The sequence below is a fragment of the Budorcas taxicolor genome, chromosome 1, assembly GCF_023091745.1.
Source record: "Budorcas taxicolor isolate Tak-1 chromosome 1, Takin1.1, whole genome shotgun sequence".
Taxonomy (NCBI): Eukaryota; Metazoa; Chordata; class Mammalia; order Artiodactyla; family Bovidae; genus Budorcas; species Budorcas taxicolor.
In genome coordinates this window covers 2,070,175-2,095,807 of record NC_068910.1, presented here as the reverse complement: position 1 = coordinate 2,095,807, position 25,633 = coordinate 2,070,175, and the positions used below count along the sequence as shown (strand labels likewise).

At 58.2% G+C, this 25,633-nt stretch overlaps 1 protein-coding gene and 1 non-coding gene across 2 annotated transcripts in view; one reads left to right on the top strand and one right to left on the bottom strand.

Moving 5' to 3' along the window:
* IQSEC1 (IQ motif and Sec7 domain ArfGEF 1) overlaps positions 1–25,633 on the top strand; it is a 275,586-nt gene that overhangs the window by 28,016 nt on the left and 221,937 nt on the right. The gene's annotated exons all lie outside the window — the stretch shown is intronic.
* TRNAG-CCC (transfer RNA glycine (anticodon CCC)) lies at positions 1,097–1,169 on the bottom strand. The gene has a single exon. It is a non-coding gene; the product is annotated as a tRNA-Gly (tRNA).

Sequence of the window (25,633 nt, the reverse complement as noted above, 5' to 3'; positions counted from 1 at the left end):
AGGGAACAGTCCCTGCTGTGCAAAGGCCCTGGGGCAGGATCCAGCTTGGTGAGTCTGAGGGGAGAGCGAGCATTTGAATGAATGGGTTCCCCTCGGTGACGTCCTCCCTGGCAGAGCCCCTGCTGAATGGTCTGTGTCTGTGATACTGGTGCTGCTAATGATGGTTAGCACATCAGAAGCATCAGTGTGTGCAAACTGCTGTCACCGTGTATATTGCGTGTACATCAAGGGGCCTATAGTCCTGATACCGTGTTGTGATGCTCAGATCTTAGCAAACCAAAATGACGCTCTAGCCTCAGAAATTAGCGAGCAGCTTATCAACGGCTGTTTAGGGCAAGGCGCGGCGGGGCGGGGGGGTTGACCTCAGATCGACATGACGCGGGACAGTACTGTGTTGGCTGTGAGAGTGTATTTGTGCTCCAGTGCCGCCAGCTAACATCGCAGAGTTACTTGTCTTATGACCTGCACCTCTGCTTTCCACGTGCCAGGCACCAGGCTGAGCTCTTGCACTTAAAAGAGAAAAACAGACAGACGCTCTTAGGGAGTTGTCAGACTGAAAAGAAATTGTCCTCGGCACCACAAGGAGAAATGTACAAGGGGCTGCACCTAGCCTGAGTGGCCTAGGAGAGCTTGCTGGGGAAGCCATGTTTACGCTGAGGTCTAAGGAAGGACAAGGAAGGAGCCTGGCAGATACTGAGTGGAGGGAACAGTGTTCCAGGTGGAAGGAACAGCATGCGTGAAGGCCCTGAGGCACACATATGTTCACTTGTTTGGAGAACTCAGAGGACAGTGAGTCTGGAACATGGGGAGCTGGGCTGAGAGGCCAAGCTGGGAAGGGAGAGACACACAGGGACAGACTGGGTGGCACCTTGCAGGCCCTACAAAGGGGTTCTGTAATGTTTTAAAACCAGATCATTAAAAAAAAAATACTAAGGCAAGCTTTGCAAGTCATAGTAAGATTTTGGCTTTTCAGAATTCCAAGGTCTATTGCAATATGAAATCAGTGAAAGTCATTGCTGAATTCCTCTTTTTTAATGTTTATTTTTATTTATGTCCTTGGCTCTGCAAGGTCTCACTTGAGGCATGTGGGGTCTAGTTCCTTGACCAGGGATCGAACCCAGGTCCCCTGTATTGGGAGTGCAAAGTCTTAACCACTGGACCACCAGGGATGCCCCCGTGGCTATAATTCATGTCTGCCTCTCACAAGCATTTCACGCACATGGCCCTACATTCTGCCACCCGCACCCAGGTCATCATTACTCTACCCACGGCCCGTTGACACAGGGAGGCTTTGCAGGTATGTGACTTGGCCAAGGTCACGCAGGTGGTCTCAGGGTTTGGGCCAGCGCGGCCCCCCGGAGCCTGTGGAGAGGAAGTGTCTGCAGAGGGGGAGGCTGGCTGGGGGCCCGGCCGTGGAGCAGCCGGGCTCAGTCCCTGCACAGGAAGGCCGTCTGCAGAGCCTGCCTGCTCTCTGCTCTGTCGTCCCCTGTCTGCGAAATGAGGATCTTTAGTGAACTTGAAACTTCTGGCAAGTTCTCATGACAGTGTGTTCCTGTGAGCCGTGCGAAGCAAAAGCAGCCTCGAACTTCTTAGCAAGTGTCATCAAAACATCAGCTGTTCCCAGACAATGGGCTCTGGGATGCTCGGTGGGGCTGTGAGCAGTGAAGACTGACTTTTCAGTTCATTTATTAGCGGGAGCCAGGCTGCCTGGGGCTGCTGGGGGAAGAATCACAGCTCTTGCTGCCGAGTCCCTAGAGTGAGGTCAGCACCGACACCAAGAGGATGTGGGGGCTCCTGGTGGAGGGGGCGGCTGCTGAGGGGTCGTGCAGGGGCTGGGGGCAGTGGTCAGGATGGACCGCTGACCCCAGCTGCCTCCCCGGCCTCGGTGGGGGCCCTGCCCAACCCTGCACTGTTGGAGGATTAACTCGTAACAAACCGTGGAAAATTCTGAAAGAGATGGGAATACCAGACCACCTGACCTGCCTCTTGAGAAACCTGTACGCAGGTCAAGAAGCAATAGTTAGAACTGGACATGGAACAACAGACTGGTTCCAAATAAGAAAAGGAGTACGTCAAGGCTGTATATTGTCACCCTGCTCATTTAACTTATATGCAGAGTACATCATGAGAAACGCTGGGTTGGAAGAAGCACAAGCTGGAATCAAGGTTGCCAGGAGAAATATGAATAACCTCAGATATGCAGATAACACCACCCTTCTGGCAGAAAGTGAAGAGGAACTAAAGAAGCTCTTTAGTTTAGAAAGAGGAGAGTGAAAAAGTTGGCTTAAAGCTCAACATTCAGAAAACTAAGATCATGGCATCCAGTCCCATCATTTCATGGCAAATAGATGGGGAAATAGTGGAAACAGTGGCTGACTTTCTTTTTCTGGGCTCCAAAATCACTGCAGATGGTGATTGCAGCCATGAAATTAAAAGACACTTACTCCTTGGAAGAAAAGTTATGACCAATCTAGATAGCATATTGAAAAGCAGAGACATTACTTTGCCAACAAAGGTCCGTCTAGTCAAGGCTATGGTTTTTCCAGTGGTCGTGTATGGATGTGAGAGTTGGACTGTGAAGAAAGCTGAGTGCTGAAGAATTGATGCTTTTGAACTGTGGTGTTGGAGAAGACTCTTGAGAGCCCCTTGGACTGCAAGGAGATACAACCAGTCCATCCTAAAGGAGATCAGTCCTGGGTGTTCATTGGAAGGACTGATGTTGAAGCTGAAATTCCAATACTTTGGCCACCTGACGCGAAGAGCTGACTCATTGGAAAAGACTCTGAAGCTGGGAAAGATTGAGGGCAGGAGGAGAAGGGGACGACAGAGGATGAGATGGTTGGATGGCATCACCGACTCGATGGACGTGGGTTTGGGTGGACTCCGGGAGTTGCTGATGGACAGGGAGGCCTGGCATGCTGCAGTCCATGGGGTCGTAAAGAGTCAGACACGACTGAGCGACTGAACTGCACTGAACCATCTAGTGTGCTGAGCTTTCTCAGCTGCTCTGCCTACCTCCCCCCACCTTATTCATCAGCTTGTCTGGGTGGCCCTCCCCTGGAATAGCCCAGTGACTCCTCCCGCCCCTGCCTGGGCCACGCCCCCGCCGGCCTCCTGAGTGGTCTCCTGGCCTGGCCCTCGTCCCTCTCTGCTCGGTGCCCACAGCGCCCGCCCCACCCAGGTCCCTGGACCTGCTGCCCCTGTCGCCCTCCCCTCGTTCGCTGCCTGTCCTCCTCTCTGCTCTTGTTCCCCGCGACAGTGTGAGCTACAAGCAGGCGGGAATCCCTGCTTTGTTCCCTGATGTCGCCTGGTGCCTAGAGGGAGGCCCTGTATGCAGTAGGCGCTCAGGAATTACGTGCTGCAGGAATGAACAGGGATCTGAATAGGGTTTGATGATTTTGCACGTGAGTAAACTGAGGCATTGAGAGATTCAGTAACTAACCCGGGGCCACATTGGGTCCTAGATGGCAAATGGTTTGGGATTGAAACCCAGGCACACTGGTTTCAGAATCTGCATTCTTAATTTCTAACTTACTGGGCCTGTCCAATTTTAAAAGTGATGGATCAATGCATCACCTGGCCTTTCTAGATTCTTGGTGTATCCTGTGCTTTGAATCATCAAACCTTGCTTCTTTCTGGTTCTCTGTCCTGCCTCCATTCCTTTGCACATGCTATCCCCTCTGGTTAGGATGCCGGCTCATTTAGAGAACTCCTATTCATTCTTCAGAACCCAAGCTAAGTTGCTCCTTCCCTGGACAGAGTTCATTTCTGTCCCATCCTTCCTTTCATTGCCCTGTGGATATTCCTTCATCGGAGCCCCAAGAAGCCACATACTTATGTGTCCCTCTGAATCCCCTTTCTGAGTCTGTCGGTGGCGGGGACTGTATTTTATTTTCTTTGTCTCCCCCAGCCTGTGTCTCACACCTGTTAGAAGCCTAATAAATATTTGTTGAATGTGTGACGGGAAGTGTTTCTGGCGCTTGCAGCCTGCTGAGTGAATATGTGCATACTGAATCCTATTTGACGAACTCTCATTTTCACTCTGCCCGTACGTTCCGAGGAGAGAAAGATGGGTCCAAATCGTAACAACCTAATAAAGTCCTATCTAATGACAATCCTCCATGCCATTCATTTCCAGGGAAATGCCTCTGGTGAAACACTGCTGTCTTTGGCGTGTGAAACACACACATCAGATATTACTCGATGTAACATTACATTAAATCCCCAGGATCAAAAGATACTGTGTGAACCACAAAGTGAATTGGTCAGAAGCAGGGTCTGTTGTTGCTGTTTAGTCGCTAAGTTGTGTCCGACTCTGCGACCCCATGGACTGCAGCACGCCAGGCCTCCCCGTCCCTCACGGTCTCCCAGAGTTTGCTTAAACTCATGTCCATTGAATCAGTGATGCCATCCAACCATCTCATCCTCTGTCATCCCCTTCTCCTCCTGCCATCAATCTTTCCCAGCATCAGGGTCTTTTCCAAAGAGTCACTTCTTTGCATCAGGTGGCCAAAGTATTGGAGCTTCAGCATCCGTCCTTCCAGTGAATATTCAGGACTGATTTCCTTTAGGATGGACTGGTTGGATCTCCTTGCAGTCCAAGGGACTCTCAAGAGTCTTCTCCAACACCACAATCCTAAAGCATCAGTTCCTCGGTGCTCAGCCTTCTTTATGGTCCAGCTCTCACATCCGTACGTGACCACTGGGACAGCCGCAGCTTTAACTAGCAGACAGACTCTACTTGGTTGTGTCCATGGGGCAGTGACAATCCTGTGGCCGTGAGTGAACTGTCTGTGTGATAGTGTTAGCCAAGGGTCCTAGGTGTGGACTGAGGGAAGCAAAACCCTATCGTATGAGAATTCGACCTTTGATAACTCCCTACTTGTTTTCCTGGGAACCAGACAAACGGAGTCTGTCTCCTGGGTCGCTAGGCAGCGTGGCCTGAGATAGAAGGTGTCCTGGCTGGTCACTGCGCCTGCACAGGTTGGGGCCCCGGACACCTGGCGGGCCACCAGGCTTGAGCTCTCTGAGCCTGACGGCTCTCGCACCGGATGTGTGCCTCGGGAGCCTGGACGCTGTGCCGGTGGAGCTGTGAGTGGAGATCCCGGGTCCCCGTGGGGCATGAAGGTTTCAAACCAGGGCAGCCCCCACACCTGCCTGGTCCCCGAGATGGGGCTGTGGTGGCTGAGCAGAGGAGGACCCCCGCCGTGCGCCGTGGCTCCATCCCAAGTCCTCTTCCGCGGACGGTGGCCTAAGACAGTTGTGTGGTTCTGAACGCGGAGTCGACCCTGAACCATGCCCTGGTGGGCGTCAAAGAAGCAGCTGTAGTATTTGCCTAACGGCAGCGAAGAGTAAGAGAATGGTGCTGATCGCGCCCCTTGGGGGTCTCGATGGAAAAGCGGCTGGGCTGGGTGAAGTCAGGAGGCCGAAGCCCCTCAGTGGGAGCAGGGGCCCCTTGCTCCGCAGACCCTGGGAGGGCGGGCATCCTGGCCGCACTGAGCCCAGGCCCTAGACCTGCTGGAGACCTTTCCGAGAGTCTCGTCCGCTGCCCCACCCAGGCCTGGTACCCGGATGTGGTGAGCATCTTTCTTCCTACCGGACCTGGAAGCCAGGGCACGCCCCTCTGCTCCCTCCCTCTGGCCGAACAGGCTGTAGCGGGGGACTCCCAGCCTGGGTAGGGAGTTAGAGATGTTGGGTCTGTTTTTTTTTTTTTGGATTGATTCTTCTTTATTTTTGGCCACGCTGGGTCTTCACTGCTGCGCGCGGGCTTTCTCTAATTGTGTTGAGCGGGGGCTACCCTTCCTTGTGGTTCATGGGCTTCTCATTGTGGTGGCATCTCTTGTTGCTGAGCACGGGCTGTAGGCTCGAGGGCTGAGTTGCCTCGTGGCCCGTGAGATCTTCCTGCCCCAGGGGTGGAACCCGCGTCCCCTGCGTTGACAGGCGGGTCCCTAACCACTGGATGGAGCACCAGGGAAGGCTCGGGGGTGCTCGTTCTCAGGGTCCCCATCGCCCCCTCTTGTTCCACGTCGCCCTGGATGCCACCGCTTTCTATCTTCCCCCCAGTCATACCTCATGACGGTCTCTGGAGGCTTCTTCTTGTCTCCATTTCTCAGATAAAGAACTAGAGGCTCAGAGAGGTTGCATAAGTTGTTCAGGGTTGCCCAGCAGCTCTGAGGCTGGGGGAGGACTCAGCCTCACCGCACAGCCTCAGAGCCCAGCTCTGACACCATCCCCTCCCCACTGGTGCTGGTCTCTCCCTCCCTCCCAAAGCTAATTAACGTCCTGGAATTCTGAATCAGCGTCCCCTCTGTAGGTGGCTCCAGGCGGTGAATTTCTAGGACACAAGATGTCCTTCTTCTTCCTTCCTTCTGCCGGAGTCTGTGAACTCAGAAAATGCCGAAATGGGCCAGGTGTGAAGTCTGGACTGGGGCCCAAAAATTAATAAGCTTTTCCTCTTCCCTCTAACGCCTTTGTTTTGGCTTCCTCTGCGGACGGCTGCCGTCTCACTGGCGTCCCCGGAGTACCTCTTGTGGACAGAAGCTTGGACTCTGGGATCTCGTGTGACGACCGGGCAAGGCGCGGGTGGGCTGGGCAGGAGGCCATTTCCCACCTCCTCTCCGTGGCAGGGCCAGACCACCCGCCTCTTCTGTCCATCATCCATCCCCAGCTTCCTCTCATCCGGCAGGTCAACCAGCCCCAAGGAACACGGCTATCTCCCTTCACTATCTCCCTGAGCTTGCTCAAACTCATGTCTGTTAAACTGGTGATGCCCTCCAGCCATCTCATCCTCTGAGGCTCCTTCTCCTCCTGCCCTCTGTCTTTCCCAGCATCAGGGTCTTTTCCAATGAGCTGGCTCTTTGCATCTGGTGGCCAAAGTACTGGAGCTTCAACTTCAGTGTCAGTCCTTCCAGTGAAGAAATCGGAGAAATTGGAACCGTCCAAATTCTCTACTGCCGGTGGGAATGCAGATGGTGGGGCCACCGTGGAGCGCAGCGTGGCGGTGCCTCAAGAAACTAAGCCCAGAATTGCCATGTGACCCTCAATTCCACTTCTGGGCACAGACTCAGAGTAGCTGAGAGCAGGCCCTCGAACAGACATCGGTATGCAGAAGGTGGGAGCGACCCAGGAGTCCAGTAACAGGTGGACGGAGGGACAAAGCGTAGTCTCTACAGGCAGTGGAATATTATGCGGCCTTAAAAATGAAGGCTGTTCCGACACTTGCTACTACATGGATGAACCCTGAGGACGTCATGCCCAGTGAAACAAGCCAGACGCAAATAGACAAATACTATATGATTCCACTTACCTGAGGCCCCCAGAGGAGTCAGATTCATAGAGACAGACAGTAGATGGTGGGTGCCAGGGCTGGGAGTTAGTATTGAATGGGAAGATGAAAAGGTTCTGGGGATGGTGGTGGGACCGTTTCACAATGACCTGGATGTGCTTAATGGCAGTGAACCGAACGCTTAAAGGTGGTGAATTTCACATTAGGCATCTCTGGCTCAGACAGTAAAGAATCCACCTGCAATGTGGGAGACCCGATTTCGATCCCTGGGTTGGGAAGATGCCCTGGAGGAGGGCATGGCAACCCACTCCAGTATTCTGGCCTGGAGAATCCCATGGACGGAGGAGTCTGGAGGGCTACAGTCCATAGGGTCACAGGCAAACATGACGGAGCAACTAACACTTTCAATTTTCATCACAATAAATAGAAAGTCCTCCTGGGGTTGCAGGGGTGTGAGCGAGGCTGGCTGCCCCTCCTCCCCTCTGCTGCTCTGCCCTGGGGGCTCCTGCCTCTGATGGGGGCCGCAGGGGGTAGGTCTGGGGTCGTCTCCGCAACACAGTAAGTTGCCCAGTTAAGCAGCTGCCCGGCCCTGAGGTCCTTTGTGACTCTCATCACCGTGGACGCCCAGCCCCGCCTTCCAGACCATGAATCTCGGGCCAAACACCCTGTCCACGGCCGCTGCTGGTGCGGGAGCCCCTTTGATTCACTCCATGAGCTGCAGCGGCCTCGGTGCCACAGCTCGGGAGGCCCCCAGCCCTGCGTCAGAGCGTCTGTTCCCAGAAGCCCCAGGAGCACGCCCTCTGTGAGCATGGGGGTGGGGGGTGGTCCCGGGCCCAGTGCTGGGTGGGAATGGGGCCCAAGGTGGCCGGTGGGCTGCAGGGGGGTAAGCTCTGCTGCTTACAGCGGGGGCCTCCCCACACGCCTCGTGGAGACGCTGTGGTGGCTGCAGGAGGGGTCTGTGGCTCCTCCTGCAGGGTCTTGGGCCCATCAACCTCTGGCTGAGCCGGAGGGATCTGCAGAGGGCAGGGGGCCGGCAACCTGAGCCCTGCGTCCACCCTAGGAACCGTGGGCAGGCAGGCGGGCGTGACCCTCTGGGCGCTTCCGCGAGGTGACCCCACCCTGGCCTCCGCCCATGGGGCCTGACTCAGCCCTCGGAGGGTAGAAAAACCACCCCACCCCAGCAGCTTCCCTCGCCTCTGCTGGAGGCCTTCCTGTGGCCTCGGAGACAGATGCGGTGGGTGCTCCTGGCCCTCTGCTCCCCGACTTCCCTACCACCCTCGGCCTCCCTGCGGCCCCCGCACCATCTCTCCCCCTAGGGTGAGCCGCTCCCAACGCCGTTTGAGAAACAAGCTTTCCCAAGCTGGCAGCTATTAATAGTAACAGGAGTTTGGCAGCCAAACCCCATCCATGCAGATCGGGATGAAGGGACGTGGCGGGGGTGCGGGGGGCGGGGGGTGGCCAGGCACCGGCGTGGCTGATTCAGCCTTGGGCCCAGGACACCGGTGTCCAGGGAAGCCGCGCCCTTCACAGCTGGGCAGAAGGTCCTGTTAAGGTTGGACATATCTGGCTCTGCTTTTCGGGGGACTGCTCCAAGACAATTTAAAACACCAGAGGAGTAAGTCAGCTCTTGCCTTCAGGCTGTCCCTTGCTTTGCAGAAAGTAGACTTCACTATTAATTAGTCACTTGATTCAGTAATTATTAGGATGTCTGCCTCCCTGGGCGCCCAGATGTTGCTGAGGGGCCACCTCTGGTCCCAGCTGATGTGTCCAGGTTTGAAATCTGGGGCTCTCGAAAGACATGGCCCCGAAGCTAAGTGGCACCGTCGCTGGGGACCGGCCACCCTGGCCCAGGCCCCACCTGGCTGGGTTCTCTCTCTGCAGACACCTTCACGTCTTGAAGGTGCCTTCCTCGACTGCCTTGGGCGACGTCAGCTTGGCTGACACACGCTGGGAGCGGCCGCCAAGCCTTGCTGAGACGCGCAGTGACACGCAGGTGATATCACACCATCATGCTGCCTGAGGGGGCCGTGCTGTCCGGGGGCCACGTGGCTGACTGTCCCCTGGGCCGGGCCTTGGACGAGCATCAGTGCTGCTGCTCAGCAGAAAGCGCGAGGGTTTGGCAGGGGCTGCCTGTCTTGAATTATTTAACATCTTAATGAGCCCATTTCTCACGTCCTCCCTGTGCTCCCCCAGGACCCGCCGGGCAGGCGGGCAGTGAAGCTGAGACGAACATGAATGAGGCAACATTCTGCTCCGTGTGCCTGCCTCGTGCGGCTTCCCAGCAGGGTGGGGCCTCCCTGATGGCCACGGGGCCATCCCGGCTGGGCCGCCAGGGGCCCGGAGATGGTCCCAGTGTTGGAGCGGGGGGCGTCCCTGAGGGTGACGTCACCGTGAGCAGCTTTTGGGGGCGCTCCTGCGCCCGCGCGGAGTGGGCGCCGTGACTGCTTGCCGGGTAGTCTGGGGCTGCTGCCCGAAGCTTTCTCGTGCTAGTGAACTTGGAAACGGGCCTTGGGGGACCCAGCATGCGCTGGGTGGGGGCCGGCGGCAGTATGCAGTGTCTGGGGAGCCTTGGGGGCTTCATGCCAGGGTTTGGGGGTGATGTGGTATGGCGTGGTTTCCAAGGCCTCTCCTGCTGCCAATAGGAGACCTGAGTTCAGTTAGTTCTGTTCAGTTGCCCAGTCATGCCCAACTCTTTGCAACCCTAGCGTCAGGAACATTGATGAGTCTGTGAGGAGCACGAGCTCTGGCTTCGAGAGCTGGGAACAGCAGGGTGGTTTGGGGGCCCTTTCTGCTGGAGCCTCGAGGGTGCTTGTCCTGTGAGCTCTGCCAGCAGGCCCTGCCCTGGCACCCCCAGGCTTGAAGTCATGGGATGTTCTTGAGGCCCCAGCAGAGGCGGGTTCCCCAGCCCCACCGAGCGGCCCCCCAGCTGTCACACTGGCCATCAGGGCCCCTGGGCCCCCAGGGTGGTGGCGTCAGTGGAAATGTCGTGAGGCCAGGGGCGGCGCGCACGCTGCCCGCCGGGGCGAGACGCAGAGGCTGCAGCCCTCCTTCTCCACACCCCGTCCGCACTTCCCGTGTCGGTGCTAAGGATGTTCTGCACTTCTGAGCTCTTTATTGTCCCGGTCGCCTTGCCGCCCTGCCCCAGCCCCCGAGACATTTATGAATGTCCTCGTCTCACATGCGGACTGCCCTGCCTGCCACTTAGGACTCGAAGCTGTTCAGACTTGGACTGTTGCTAAAATAAAAGTCGTGTCATCACCACCCCTTGCTTTTCCGAGAGGGTGATCGTCGTGACGATAGTGATGCTGGCCGTGGGACCCTTGCCCCCTGCGGGTCCCTGGGGCACAGGCCCCAGCAGCTATTCTGGTTGTGGCTGATTCTTGTCTCTTGGGCTTCACTGGGGGCTCAGATGGTAAAGAATCTGCCTGCGGTGTGGGAGATGCGGGTTCTATCCCTGGTCAGGAAGAGCCCCTGGAGAAGGGAAGGCTGCCCGCTGCCGTCTTTTTGGAGAATCCCACGGACAGGGCGCCTGGCAGGGTCCATGGGGTCGCACAGAGTTGGGCACGACTAAGTGACTAACACCTTTCCTGTCTCTGATTGAATCGGTGTGTCCTTGATTTCACGGGGCAGCCGGGACGAGGCGTGCTCTGTCCTCCAGGCAAGTGCAGGACGGCGGGTGGCTTTTCCTGGGACCTCTGCTTCCTCCTTGTTCCCCTTCCTGCCTCTGTGCCATGAGCCTCCCTCTCCTGGTAGTGATGGACGTGCTGCCCGCCCTGCGGGCACCGGGAGAGACGATGGGGAGTCAGGAGTCCCCTTCGCTGGCATCCCGCCTCCCCCAGCCTAGGGCACACCCAGCTGGCATGTGCAGCCCAGAGCATTCAGTAGGCGCTCGCACACCCATCTCCATCCTCAGGCCCGTCCCAGGGTCCGCTCTGAGCAGGACGGTCTCGCGGCCTGGAAACGTCCGTTCACCTACTGCCTGGCTCACTCCGGGTTTGCTGCAAGCCCAGGTCTGTCTCAGGGCGCAGGGGCACAGGGTAGAATCTCCCCTTTAGTTTAGAGTCGTCAGAGGCTGTCGGGGGCGTTGCAGCGACTGGGGGGCCAGAGGGTCCAGGTACACGGCCGGGACAGCACCCGGCCCTGGTGTCTGCGCCCGGGGACGCTGCTCCGCTGGACCCTGGCCTAGGCCGCCCCCCGCTGTCGGCCGTGACTCGGTGGGCTTCCCTGCAGGACAGGAAGTGAAACGCTACGGTGGCCTTGCCCCACTTGCTCCCTTCGCCCCAAGACGGGAACAGGCAGGAGTCGGGGGCCAGCAGTGGGAGGGGGACGCGGCGGCTATCCAGCCCGCCCCCGTGAGGGTGACCACTGTCCTGCGTCTTGAGTCTGACCCTCTGCGCACTTTCCTTCAGTACGCAGCGTATGCCAAAGAGCTTGGTTCACTGTGCTGATTTTAAAGCGTTTTCTTCAGCTGCGCCTGCACAGAGGGCAGGCCCATCTCCACGGCTCGCTCGCTGAGCTTTCTTTTTTAATTAATTAATAAGTATTTGGGGCTGGAAGGAGTCTTCATCGCTGGGCACGGGCACTCCCTGGCTGTGGCGGTGGGGTCTATTCTTTAGTTGCAGTGTGGGGCGCCTCATTGCGGTGGCTGCTCTAGTTTCGAAGCTTGGGCTCTCGAGCGTGTGGGCTTCAGGAAGTCGAGGCATGTGGACTTGCTTGCTCTGAGGCACGTGGAGTCTTCTCAGACCAGGGATCAAACCTGCGCGCCCTGCCCCGGCAGGGGCATTCCTAGCCTCTACTCCACCGGGGAAGTCCCATGCTCACTGAGTCTTTATGTTCATATTGGAATCAGAAGACGATTGCTTCTTGGCAGGAAGGCTATGACAAACCCAGACAGTGTGCTGAAAAGCAGAGACATTTCTCTGCCGACCGAGGTCTGTCTAGTCAAGGCCAGTGTCTTCCCAGTGGTCACGTCTGGTTGTGAGAGCTGGCCCATAAAGAAGACACAGTGTCAACCAATTGATGGCTTTGAACTGTGATGCTGGAGAGGACTCTTGAGAGTCCCTTGGACAGTCCATCCTAAAGGAAATCAATCCTGAATACTCATTGGAAGGACTGATGCTGAAGCGGAAGCTCCAGTACTTTGGCCACGTGACGCAAAGAGCCAACTCATTGGAAAAGACCCTGATGCTGGGAAAGGTTACGGGCGGGAGGAGAAGGGGATGGCAGAGGATGAGATGGCTGGATGGCATCACCGATGTAATGGAGAGGAACTTGGGCAAACTTCGGGAGCCGGTGAGGGACAGAGAGGCCTGACATACTGCAGTCCATGGGATCCCAAAGATGATGGGTGGCTGAACAGAGCCGCAGCGCGCCTGTGTCTCCCACAGACATGAGGAAAACGCCAGCGCCCCAGAATCCTCCCTGGCGGCCCCTTCCAGCCAGCAGCCCACCTACGTCACTGGCCTGAGCTGCACCGGGGTGACGAGCTGTGGGTATCGTGTTCACATCAGTGGAGTCACACAGCGTGTGTGTCCTGAGTCTGGCTTCTCGCATCCAGCACCGTGTGAGAGGCACATGTTTTTGTGTGTAGTTGGGTCCACACTGCTTCACTTTCACTGCCGTTGGGTATTCTGTGACTTCGGGGCACACATGCACACGTTTGTATTCAGGACTGGGATTGCTAAGGGTATGCTTTCGGAGAATCAAATTTCCGAACAGCGTTGTGCTTCCCCTCCAAGGAAGAAGCAGGAAAGACCCTGCCTCGCGTTTGCCTTTGCCCCTTGTTGGGTGCACAGTGGGACCTACTCGTGACTTTCGTTTGCATTTTCCTGTCCGTCAGAAGTTTCCCAGCTTCCAGAATTTGCTTCTGGTGAAATGTCTCTACAGGCCGCTTGCTAATTTTTTTTTTTAATTGTCTTTGTTACTGAGCCATGGGAGGTTCTAAAAAATATACATTGTGGATGCGGATTTGTTGTGAGGTTGATGTTTTGTGACTGTCTGACTCTGTGGCTTGTCTTTGCTCTCTACTTAAGGTGTTGTGGTGACAGAATGTCTTCATTTCAGTAAAATTCAGTGTATGTCTTTATACAATCTTGACACACTTCCTTTATCGGTGACGCACCTTTTCCACACCACCTGCGTTCTGTGTGCTTTGAAGCGCATCTCAGGCCATGTGCCCGGCACGTCTGTGGTGGAGATCCATTCCCCCGGTAAGACCCCCACAGTCCGGCAGGAGGAGACAGACATGGAGTCCATCAGTGACATCCCTGCGTGAAAAGGGGGTGATGGGAGAACCCTTAGAACATTGGGCATCTAGAGGAGGGTCCCCTAAATCATTGTGGGGGAAACATGGTTTCCTGGAGGAGGTGACATGTTGGGCAAAGGGGAGGGTGAGAGGGGTCCCCCAGTAGAGGGCAGAAAGGTCTGGAATGCCCTCCCCCATCTCCCAGGTCACCCCAGCCCTCTGCAGGCAGCCCACAGACGACTCAGGGTCAGAGTGTGACCTGGGATTTTGGGGTGTCCTGGGCCAGAGCATGATCTGGGATTTTGAGGGTGTCCTGGGCCAGAGCATGACCTGGGATTTTGGGGTGTCCTGGGCCAGAGTATGACCTGGGATTTGGGGGTGATCTGGTATTTTGGGATGTCCTGGGCCAGAGCGTGAACTGGGGTTTGGGGTGTCCTGAGCCAGAGCATGACCTGGGATTTTGGGGTGTCCTGAGTCAGAGCGTGACTTGGGGATTTTGGGGTGTCCTAACAAGGGCCGACGTGTGCCTGCAGCTCGCAGCCTCTGGGTTGGGAAGGGGGTGGGACACCCAGCTACCCAGCCCTCACTCTGCGTCCAGAAGGGGACAGCGGACCCCGAGAGAGAGGAGGGAATCCATGCTCACCACATCAGAGTCAGTGGAGCGTCCGGGAGAGGAGGCAGGCTGTGTAGACACTTTCGAGGGTAAAACGAGAAAGATGGGATAATGGAAAGACAGAGGGGAGTAAGGACAGACAAGTTACCCAGCACGGAGCTGTGGTTTCTGTACAGTAGTGTCCCCTTTAGGAAACGTGGGCTAAAATCTTTAGGCGTGAAGTATCGTGATCCTGGTAACTTACTATTTATTTATTAGCAAGAAAAGTGTATAAATAAGTATTCAACTGAGTTTTCACGGTATCAGTTTGAACCGTGACACTGCCAGCTTCAGAGGTCAAAATGGTCTCATATCAGCAATTTCTGAGCTTTTTTTAATTGGTCTCTCTGTTTGAAAATTTGTGTAATATGATGATAGAAGGAAAAAAGAATCCCACCTCAAAATTAAAAAAAGAAAACGAACTCAAAAAAACATAATGAAAATTTTGCATAATTGCTTCATGCTATAAAGCAGCTTAAGAACTCTCAGTTGGAGAGCTCAAAAATTAGAAGATGAAAAAAAAAAAATCAGGATGAGATGAAAAGGGAGATTGAAGACCTAAGGAAAAGAATTGAAGATCAAAGCAGTATGTTTAAGGGGCAGATAGATAAATCGGGAGCAGTGAGGAACAGGAGAGGCGCTGCTGACATGGAGGAAGTGTCAAAAAGGAAGACGAGACGAGCGGAGCGAGTGCAGCTGGAAGCGGGGAGAGGAGGCGGAGGCAACCAGCAGAGAGGCAGCGGGCACGGAGGGCGCTCTTGTGATGCTCACAGCGGAGCTGATGGTCCTCACACTCAGACAGAAGAGGTGCCCGTGAGGCTGCTACTACCAGAGAGGCGGAGCACCAGACCCACAGGTCAGATGAGCCCACAATGTCCTGGAAACATTTCATCAAATCCTCAACGCCAAGATGCGTCCACATCAGACCCAAGGAAGAAGCCCCTCATCCTTGCAGAAAGGGCGTGTCAGCTACAAGAACAGAAACACGAGGCTCGCCTCACCTCTGCTGCTTCGGTGCCGGAGAGGAGCAGAGAGGGGTCCACACGGTTCTGAGCCGGGGGTAGAGGGTGTGTCCCTGGAGAACAAGGTAGGCACTCAGCCTCACTCTCGTTTCTGTGTAAAGGCGAGAGGCAGACTTCCTGAAAGCTGGACACACAAGAGCGTTCAGTCTGCAGGTGATTCAGAGTGAAGAGACCAGAGAGGAGATGCTGGTAAAAATTAAAAGACGGTACTGATCACATGATGCATCGATTTACAGATTGAATGGGAAATCCAGCTGTGAACAGAACGTGCACTGGATAACCCGGCTGATGTAAAGATGATAGTGGAGCTCACCAGAGTCGGGGGAGGAGGGACGGGCCAGTCTGCGGAACGGCCTCACCTCCACCTGGTGTGTGCGGCGCCCCCAGCCCACCGAGTGGCATCGCCTCCTGCCCTTTATTGTTCTCCTCTGCAAGCCCGACGGTGCCACGACGCAGGGGCTCCTCTCTGCCCTGCCCACTGCTTCATCTCCACTGCCTCCGAACAGCGCTGGGCATGTAGGGTGCTGGGCGGGTGGGCGAGCGGGTGAATGGGTGGGCGGGTGAGGAGATGAATGGGTGTGGAAGTGGTGAGTGGATGGATGGATGGGTGAGTGATTGGATGGATGGATGGACAGATGGGTGAATGGATAGATGGGTGGATGGATGGATGGGTGGGTGGCTGGGAGGATGGATGGATGGATGGATGAGTAGGTGGGTGGATGGATGGATGGATAGATGGCTGGCTGGATGGATGAGTGAGTGGGTGGGTGGGCGTGTGGGTGAATGAATAGATGGACAAATGGATGGATGGATAAATCGGTAAGTCACTGGATGGTTGAGTGGGTGGATGGGAGGATGAATGGATGAGTAGGTGGGTGGATGGATGGATGGATGGGTGGTGGGTGGGTGAGTAGGTGGGTGGGTGAGGAGATGAATGGGATGTAGGTGGGTGAGTGGATGGATGATGGGTGAGTGATTGGATGGATGGATGGACAGATGGGTGAATGGATAGATGGGTGGGTGGATGGATGGATAGGTGGCTGGGAGGATGGATGGATGGATGGATGAGTAGGTGGGTGGGTGAATGAGTGGATGAACGGATGAGTGGGTGGGTGGGTGGGTGGGTGGACTGCTGGGGTGGCTGGGAGGCACCTCCCCTCTGGACAGGAGGCGTGCCTACGCCGTGTGGCAGCAGCGTTATACACGCTCATGTCCCGGTGCACGAGTGTTCGGGTCCTGTCTGGGGCTCTGACGGGCTGAGTGGCTGAACGCGTCTGCCGATTCTCATGTGGAGGAGAATCTGGGGCACAGAATGGCCCCAGTGTTGCAGGGTGCCTTGGTTTTGAGGTAGACGCTGAGTCACCTTACTGCTCTGGTCTTACCGATCAGGATGGGAGTGACCTGATTCCACCCTGGGAAGTATAAGCAGGAGGACATTTTCTGTGTGAAACCCGTAGCTTGGGTGGAGGCGGGAGAGGGCGGCGTGCAGGAGCATGAGGAGGGTCCTGCTCCTGCCTCCTGTCCCAGCGCCGGGGGGGCCGCCACGCCCGCGCGCTGCACACAGCCCGCACCAGCCTCCTGAAAGCCGAGCACCCCGTCCCCATTGTGAAGATCAGAAAACTGAGGCTTCCAGCCGTCAGGGTGAGTTTCCTCAGCTCTCTGAGCCCCACTTCTGTCAACTGTAAAGCAAGGATGAGAGGGGCGCCTGCCTGGCAGGTTTGGGGAGGGGGAACGCGAGGAATCGTGAGAATACTCCCACAGGGCTTTGCACATGCCCAGCCCGAGGTGATGCTGCCCCTCTCGGGCCTGACTCGGGCTTGCCCTGGAGCTGGAGGGCACGGCTGCTCGTCGTAATGCCGGGTTCCTTTCTGATGCTCAGTTCCTTTCTGATGCCCAAGCTGCGAGCACCCCAGAGGCCTCGGGAGATGCAGGAGGCAGCGCCCACTCCCTGAGGCCCTGCCTGGGCTCTATGCGGACTGTAATCTCCCCTGACCAGCAGGGTCTCATCACCGTGGCCCCTTCTGGGGGGAAAATGCCTTGCGCCCCACTTCTGAGTCTGGACGATACCCACCTGGAAGGGGTTCCACTCGTGCGCGGGGGGCGGGGGAGCAGGCACCTCTCTGAGCAGGAGCCCGGCTCCACCATCGGTGAGGATGGGATGTGGACCAGGGGACCAGGGCAGAAGGCTGAGTGTTGGGGGAGGGGATGCCCCCCGGGAGCTCCTATGGACGCCCACCTGCATCCCTGCCCGTTCCTGAGTGAATTCCTGACACCTGGCACATGTGGGTGCTGAGTAGATACGGGACGGAAGCAGGGGGCCAGGGAGCGTTGAGTTTGGGACTTGGGGCGGCGTGACCAGGGTCAGCCCTCTGCTAGCAGGAACCCCTGCCTGTCAGTCTCCTAGATCCCTTTCTGATTCAGTAAATGTGTTTCTGGACTTGTCGGTGAGCTACGAGATCAGCCCCTCCCCGGCATCGTCCTGATTCGCATAACCATAGCGCACGCTCGCTTGCGGCTGCTGCTAGCGAGTCTGTGCCTTCTCGGGGTGACCACCCCTGGCGCCCCTGTGTGGGGGGTGCTCTCTGTGTCCCGGGCGCTCTGTTCGCAGCCCTGTCTCCTGGACGCCTGGAGGGTGGACGTCTCCAGATAGGATCGGGGCCTCTGCACTTTGTGAGGGTCCCAACTAGGAATTTGTCCAGTGTGTGTTGGCAAACGGATAGGCTCGGGGGTGCTGGGGAGACAGAGACCCTCCTCCCAGGGAGGAATAAGAAGGGTCGATGGGCAGAGGGGTGAGTTGGTAAAGGAGGCGAGCGGGACTGGGCAGCACCCAGGACGGGCCACAGCAGGGAGCCGTGACTACTGTCGGCCTGAAGGGCGTGTGTGCGCCCGTGCGCATGCGTGTGCGCGCCGGTGGGCATGCGTGTGCACGCGTGCACATGCAGAGTGAGCGGAGCCCGGTGACACACTCTGGCTCCAAGAGACACAGGTGGAGCAGGGTCATCGTTTCCGATCTGGGGAGTCCAGGACACTGTTAACATCGGGGGGACTTCCCGGCGGTCGGCGAGTGGACCTTTCACAGGTGAAGCCACGCGGGCAGCTGCTCACGGATGGTAACGGGGCGGGGCTTGCGCCCCAAGAACCCCATCAGGCCGACGCCCACTGTGTCTGTGCCCTGCATCTTCTGGGTGGGAGGCCGCGCAGCTCGCTTCTACGGCTTGGCTGGAGGGAGTCCTGTTCAGCCACGAAGGACATCCTCCCATCCTGACAGCAGGGAAGGCCTGGGGAGCCTTACGCTGAGTGAGATAAGCGGGGGAGAAAGACGGTCCCGTCGACATGAAGAATGCCAAGCCGCTGAGACTGGCAGTGGCCAGGGGCTGAGGGTGGGGAAGGGGGAGGCGCTGGCCGACGGGCGCTCTCTTTCCTTCATGAGAGGAGCGCGGCCCGGGGTCTAGTGTGAGAGGAGCGCGCCCCGGGGTCTCGTGTGAGAGGAACGCATCCTGAGGTCTAGTGTGCTGCACGGGGCTGTGTGCCTGGGCTCAGTCGTGCCCAACTCTCTGCGACCCCGTGGACTGCAGCCCGCCAGGCTCCTCTGTCCATGGGATTTCCCAGGCAAGAACACTGGAGTGGGGTGCCTTCCTTCTCCAGGGCATCTTCCCCGCCCAGGGATGGAGCCCACGTCTCATTGGCAAGTGGGTTCTTTCCCACTAGGGCCACCTTGGAGCCAGATTTTAAGTTTTCTCACCACAGCCCCCGCCCCCAGAGGAAGTTAGCTGTGAGGGGCGGACGCGCTGATCAGTCTGATTGCGGTGTTTCACAATGTCGTTTCTCGGATCGCCGCGTGTGCTTCCGGTCCAGGCACACCTGGTAAGGCCGGGGTGGAAGAGCCCTGCGGGGCCGCTTTTGCCGTCTGCTCCCGTTACCTGTAGGGAAGAGGGTCTGGTGGGGTGACTTGGACCCATCGCTGCGGGAAGGAGGCCCTCGGGGGCCATGGTCAGCCCGGCAGCCTCAGCCGCGGGGGCAGCTGTCCCGGAGGGGGCGTCCCTCTGGTCCAGCGGCCCCCCGGGGCAGCACGTGGGAGTCCCAACGGCCACCACAGGCTTTGATAAAGGATACCTGCGTGACCCCGAGCAGCCACGCGACACCACCCCAGGGGCGGGCTGACCGCTGACTGCGGGGCTGGCCTCTGCGGTGGCAGCAAGGACCCGAGAGGGCGGCCGGCAAGCAGGTGGCGAAGGACGTGGGGAGCTGCGGGTGCCTGCCTGGGTCCTCACGGTGCCTGGAGCCGCCTGGGCAGGCCCCTGAGCGCCAGGCCTCTGTGGCTTCTGCAGCAGGGTGGGCTTTGGGGCCCCCCTGCAGGGTGTAGGATGCAGGCCCACCCAGCCTGGGGGCCCGGCTCGGGGTGGGGGGTCGTCACTCTGCAGAGAGGTTGTGCATGGCCCGCACCCCCGATGTCCCCTGTAAGGAAGTCGGGGTGCTTGCCGCATGCTTCAGGATGAGACTCGGCACGTATCGTGTTTTCTGAGTCCTAACAGCCGGGCGTGGAGGGGGCGGGGGGATGGCCCGAGCCCCGAGCCCCACGTCTGCCCTCAAACCCCTCCACAAAGGCCCGTCAGGTCTTCCGCCCCCTGAGAAGGGGCAGACGCCGCCTCCTCCAGGAAGTCCTCTCGCTCCTCAACCCCCGTCCACCCTGCAGCTCTGGTGACACAGGGCTGCTCCCAGTCTCCCCCAGCGCCACCAGCAGGCAGCACGCGGCTATTGAATGCACGGATGATCAGATGCACTATTTTAATGTCAATATGAGACGGCTGGATGGCATCACTGACTCAGCGGACGTGAGTCTGAGCAAACTCCGGGAGTTGGTGATGGACAGGGAGGCCTGGCGTGCTGCAGTCCATGGGGTTGTAGAGTCGGACATGACGGATCGGCTGAACAACAACACATACGAGATTTTATTGTCAACGCAAGACAGAAACGCACAGAAAGCTTGGAAAATCCAGGCTAAAAAAAAAAAAATCCCCGGCCCGTCAGCCTACGCGAGCCCTGATGTCATCACTGTGTGTTCCCTTCTAGAACGTTCCTCCGTCAGCGTGCTGCTTTCTTACCCACAGCAGAAACTGGGCTGCTGCTTTTCTTCAGAATGGGGACCCCCCCCTCGGAGGGCACGGGGCCTAAGTTTTCACGTTCCGCACCTCAGTGTTTTGGGGGTGGCTGGTCCTGACCCCACCTTATGGCCGAGGAGCACCGGTGTGGGCAACGGAAGGGACTTGCCAGCGTCTCACGGGGACACAGGAGCACCAGCGGCTGGGGCTGGAGCCAGAATCCGGGTCCACGGCCTGTGCCGGGTCCAACACCAAGTGTCCACCCGGCCGCCCCCACTGTCGGCACACGGGCCCGGAGCCACAGGACAGGGCTCCCCGTGGCTGCAGAAAATTCCGTCAGACCGGCACTGTGTGGGCGCTGAGCCCCCCTCATGCCAGATGCTGGACTTGCCTCTGACTCTAGCCAAGTGCCTCCCTGCGCCTGCCCGCCGCAACGGGGGAGTTCTCGGGCTGGGCCTCTGCGGGGCCCGCGTGGTGCTGAGCCGTGGCTGTGGCCACACAGAGCCCCCCGGGAAGATGTGATCGGACGCCAAGGCTCAGGCCTCGGAATTGCCGATTAAATGTTTCATGTTTACAAGGAGGCAAGGCTTATGCTTTGGAGGGAAGAAAGCCCACAGACGGGCTATAACAGGCAGGAGAAGCAACGAGTAAATTAACTTTTAATGTTCGGATAAGCTGGCTGACCACGGGGCAGAATTACAGAGGTCCTCTGTTGGGGATAAGCGGAAATTGTTCGAATCAGGGAAACAGGCAGGCCACTTGGCTCGCTGTGTTCTGGGCGGGCTTGGCGTGCTCTGCTCTGCTTTCCCTGGGAAGGCGGTGTCATCTCTGTCATTTCAGACGTGCTGCTCGGACTGAAAACACTTCTGGGGGCTCAAGGCAGAGTCCCTGCAGCAGAGAGGCCGGGGAGCGGGGGTGGCTGCGGGCTCCGGCTGTGCTTCCAGGCCTGTGACCTTGGGCAGGTCCCTCGGGCCTTCCGAGCCTGTGGTTCCCGCTGTACTGACACGGGGCTCACTCCCACGTACCTCACGGCCACCCTTCTGCTCAGTCTTAGGGCCTGGCCTGCACTGAGGTAGAACTGGGGTGGACCCAGGCTGGCTGCGGGAGGCCCTCACCTCCCAGGGCCCTTTTGGGGCAGGTGGGCTGGAGGCCAGCTAGGGCAAGAGAGAGAGGGTGGCTGGCCACTAGAGGGTTCACCTGAGCTTAGAGTCTGGACCTTCCCAGCCCCAGCTGACACCAAGTCCCCCCAAAGTCTCCTCTAAATCAGCTGCTCAGGGCATTAGCTCTTCCCACTGCCACACAAGGCTCCTCTGGACCTCAGTGTGCCCACCTGTAAAATGGGCACACAGATCCCCAGCAGGTTCTGATGCCAGATGCCAGCCACGCCTGGCAGGTCACCTCTCTGCACCTCAGTCTCATCTGTAAGATGGGGCTCCCCCTGGTGACTGCCTGGTGCTGTGAGGACCTCGGTGCCCAGTCTGGCTACTCCTTGAGGTGCCGCTGATGGGGACAGAACGGCTCCATCTCGGGGTCCCTAGTCACCCTCCGTCTAACGACACTTGAGGCCCTGGGGACCCTGTGCCCTGACTGCAGTGGGTTTCCAAGTCACGTCTGCAGCTTCGCCCTGGAGTTGGTTTGAGCTGTAAATGCTGGCCGGGCGTGGGGGGCGGCTGCTGTGTAGAAGCCTCCCGCCCCGCAGGAGACGGGCCAGGCGCTATTTCCTGTCTCCAGACTGCGTATAAGGGGGATTCACAGAAGGAGCACCCGCTCCCTGCCCCAGCCCGGCAGGGCCCCGCAGCGCAGTCCCGCCTGGCAGAACGCTGCCTTCAGGAAGCCCTCATGGCCCTGTGGACGTGCCTGGGGGGCAGAGTTGAGGCTGTGAATCCCACCTGCCCGGGGAGCAGGCGCACCCACTCTAATGAAGGGAGATGAGGGCTGGGCTGCCTCTCTGGGAAGGTTTCTGTGGGTCCCGGGAGGCCCACCCATCTCCGCAGCACAGGACGAGGCTGCCTTTGAAGCGCCTGCCACCCCTGCCTGTGACCCGAGACGTCCAGCGGGGCGGCCCTGCAGGTCCAGGTGGGGGTGCCCTGGGGGCGGGAGCGCAGCAGCCCGAGAAACCCCCTCAATGACCCCACGTGTCTGCCTGAGACAAGCCCCTGATTCTGGGCTGGCTCTGCTGCCCTCTGTCACCCCTCTGGGTCGCTCCTGTGGACGTGCGTGGTCTCTGGATGGAAGATGGAAGCAAGGAGACCTGGGGGGCTGCTCACAACCCCCCCAATCCCTGCACCGCCCCCTGCCAGTGACTAGGAGGCGGAGCTGAGTGACAGGCGGCCAGGACCGCAGGCCTGATTCGGGGAGTGGGGAGGAGGACTCGGCCGGGGACCCACGCTCTGCGACCTCGGTACTTCACGCCGTGTGATGCCAGCCCCCGTGGAGCCGCGTGGCCTGAGCCGCACCACGGCTGGGGCACCAGCTGGCAGGCATCAAGGCTCCGGGTGACCTGGGGCGGAGGCTGGGCCCCCTGGTGTCTCCACCGCTCCCCATCTCGCTGACGATGCTGGTGTCATCTCGGGGTCTGGCAGAGGCTGTCCACTGACAGAGCCACTCCGAGTGGTGTGGGCATCCCCGGAGCCTGGTGGCTGGGCTCCCACCGTGAGCATCCAGGGACAGAGAGAGACAGAGAGAGATGGTCCTGGCGGTGCGTCCGCCCCTGCCGTCAAGGTGCCGAAGGCACAGAGGAGCGTCTCCACTGCAGGACTCCCCTCGCTGCCCTTTTGCAACCACACGCGGCTCCTGTCCGCATCACATCACCCCTGGCAACCACTCAGCTGCCTCCGTCTCTGTGACTGTCGCTTAAGAATGTGATGTGAACGCAAGCGGGCTGTGCATGACCTCTCGGGACTGGCTTTCTCCACACTGGCTTGTGGCCTTGGGATCCATCCAAGCGGCGTTCCCGCTTGGGCGGCGTTCTGTGCTGTGGATGGTACAGGATGTGCTTAACCACCGACCACGGAAGGCCACCTGGGTTGTTCCTAGTTTTTGGCTATGACAATAAAACTGCAGTGTACGTTTCTGTAGAGAGTTTTGTGCAAACAGAAGCTTTCATTTCCTGGGATAAACGCCCCAGAGCGGGATTGCCGGTTCGCGTGGTAATTGTATCTTTAGTTTTATCAGAAACCACCCCTAGCGTCTTTGGAGTGGCTCCACCGCCGGCTTGCAGACCCAGCGAATTCTCCCCAGCGTTTGGCGTTCCGCTGATTTTGACGTTCAGCTTCACCAGGGGCGGGCGGTGGAACGCCCTGGTTTTTGCTTGTGTTTCCCTAACGGCTGGTGACGTTGAATGTTTTCATGTGCTGATCTGTGCTGCCTGTCTGTCTGACTAGGCGATGTGTCCGTGTCTCTTGCCCATTTTCCAGCTGGGCTGGTGGTTTTGTTCGGTTGAACTGTGTGCACTCTTTCAATAATCTGGATAAATTTAACCGCCACTCCTTTGTCGGGTGTGTGGTTTGCAAATACTCGTCCCGGTTGATAGCCTGTCTTTTCACCATCTTTGTAGCGCCTTTCATGAGGCAAAACTGTTGCACTCCCTGAGTTCCAACTTGCTGACGTCTCCTTTTCTGGTTGCCCTTTCAGTTTCGAGTGACAGGCTTCCAGTTCCAGGCCCTGGTTTTCTCCTGAAGGTTTTTGGGTTTCTGTTTTTTCATTTGTGCACGTTAGTCCACGATCGGTGCAGAGTTCATTCCTGTACAGGGCGTGAGGTTCGGGTCAGTGAACCATGGGCCCAGTTGTCCCCCAAAGAAGAGTGTGCTTCCTCCAGCGTCTCGACGGCAGCCTGTACAGAGCCAGTTCTCTCTACACGTCTGCGGTGATTTTGTTCATACTGCAAAGGACTATTAAAATGCAAGCTACTATTATAACAGGAATGGTGATAGTAATTATCGTTATTACGGTCTTGGGCTTTGGGGCGGCTGGCGGTTTGTGTGTGGGGCTCATGTTTGCCTGAAGGGCCTCTCTCATGCTGGTTGGAAATGGATGGTTATTGCAGGCAGTTGGCCTCCTGCCTCAGCATGGTTGTGTTTGGCTTTGTTTGGTTTTAATCCTTCAAGGGGAAGTCAGAGCCCGCCTGGCTCATGACGGGGGCGGAGTCAAGCCGTCCACAGGCCTCCAAGTGGCCTCCAAGTGGACGGACCCGTTCCCGGGCATCGCTGGTGCTGCACGGCCGCTGCTCCGGGAAACACATTTCCTGGGGCTGAGCCTGGGAGCGGATGACAGACGCTGGACACCCGGGCGCCTCTGCGATCAAGAGAGGGCCCTGGCAGCCTCGTGCAGGGGGCAAGCGCCCGCGGGCTGTTGCCAGAGGCTGATGAGAGGGTTGCTGGCGTCCGTCACGGGTGTGGATGTTCCTCCAGCTCCCACCCCTTTCTACGGGGCGTCGGGGCTGGAGAGTGCGGACGCCGTTCCTGCCGGGTGGCCCGGAGAGACAGCATGTTTCTGTCCTGCCTCACTCCTGGGATCCCGGGCCCCCCGACCTTCAGGCTGGGGCGGCCGTGGGTCACTCGGTGCCAGGCCCCGTGCTCTGGAGTCGACGGCCCGTGGGCAGGGCCCCCACCCCTGCCAGGAGCTGTCATGAAAGTGACTGGCGGCTGGAAGGTTATTGCCCGGAAGCACGTTGTTAGTTTTGTGTTTTTGTTTTTTTCTCAAGGATATAGATTGATTTGGGGAAGGTGGTGAGTGCAACCGGATGAAGCACCAGGGGAGGGCTGGGCCAGGCGACCTCAGGAAACTTCTTGCCCCTGCGTCCAAGCTGCGGAGGCTTAATAAAAGAGAGGAGAATATGAGGGGGAGCTGAATGAGTGCGCTGTCTGGAAGGGAGGGAGACAGGGCCCTGCCCTTCCGGGCTCTGTCCCCGGGGGGAAGCTGCTGCCCTGGACGCAGTGGCCGAGGCCGGGCTGCGGGGAGCATCGCAGAAGTGCAGGGTGGTCGGCCGGTGCCCGCCCACGAAGGTCAGCCTTGGTGCCGCCCTCCCTGAGCTCGGCCACGCCCCGGCTCTCAGAGAACTGCCGGCTCATCCCCGGACGCTCCCGCTTGTCTGAAGATGCCTGAGACGCCTCAGCCACGTTCATCAGCAGGTCCTCCCCGAGCGCCAGGAGCTCTGACCCAAGCCACCCACTCCCCTTCCCAACTACAGAGTAGGCACGTCTTTTAAACACGCCTGCGTGCGCGCTCCGTCACTTCAGTCATGTCCGACTCTTTGCAGCCCCAGGGACCGGAGCTTGCCAGGCTCCTCCGTCCATGGGATTCTCCAGGCAACAATATTGCAATGGGTCGCCA